The sequence below is a fragment of the Teleopsis dalmanni genome, chromosome 1 (assembly GCF_002237135.1).
Source record: "Teleopsis dalmanni isolate 2A chromosome 1, ASM223713v2, whole genome shotgun sequence".
NCBI lineage: Eukaryota > Metazoa > Arthropoda > Insecta > Diptera > Diopsidae > Teleopsis > Teleopsis dalmanni.
The window spans coordinates 230,090,376-230,090,710 of record NC_051846.1 but is presented as its reverse complement, the minus strand read 5'-3'; positions in this window follow the sequence as shown (position 1 = coordinate 230,090,710).

The window sequence follows — 335 nt, the reverse complement described above, 5'->3', positions numbered from 1 at the left end:
CACTTAGCATCACATAGAATTAAATAATCACAGAATTACCTAAGCTATAATCATTCTCTTCCCAATTACTTTTTCTCACAACTATAACTTGTAAATATATATAAAATTATTTTTATTATATGCTTAAAGCAAAATAGTCACAAAAGGCGTACACAGCTCCACAAATTATAAATAAAAATAGTATTACGCTTGAGATTTGAAATGGTAGCATCACTTTGGCTTGATGTTGCACCATAAAACCATGAAATGGACATCATCATCATCAAGGTCAGAGGAATATTTAAATGTAACTGGAATGACTGCATTACTCCAACTCAACCGAAGTGGTACTAAAA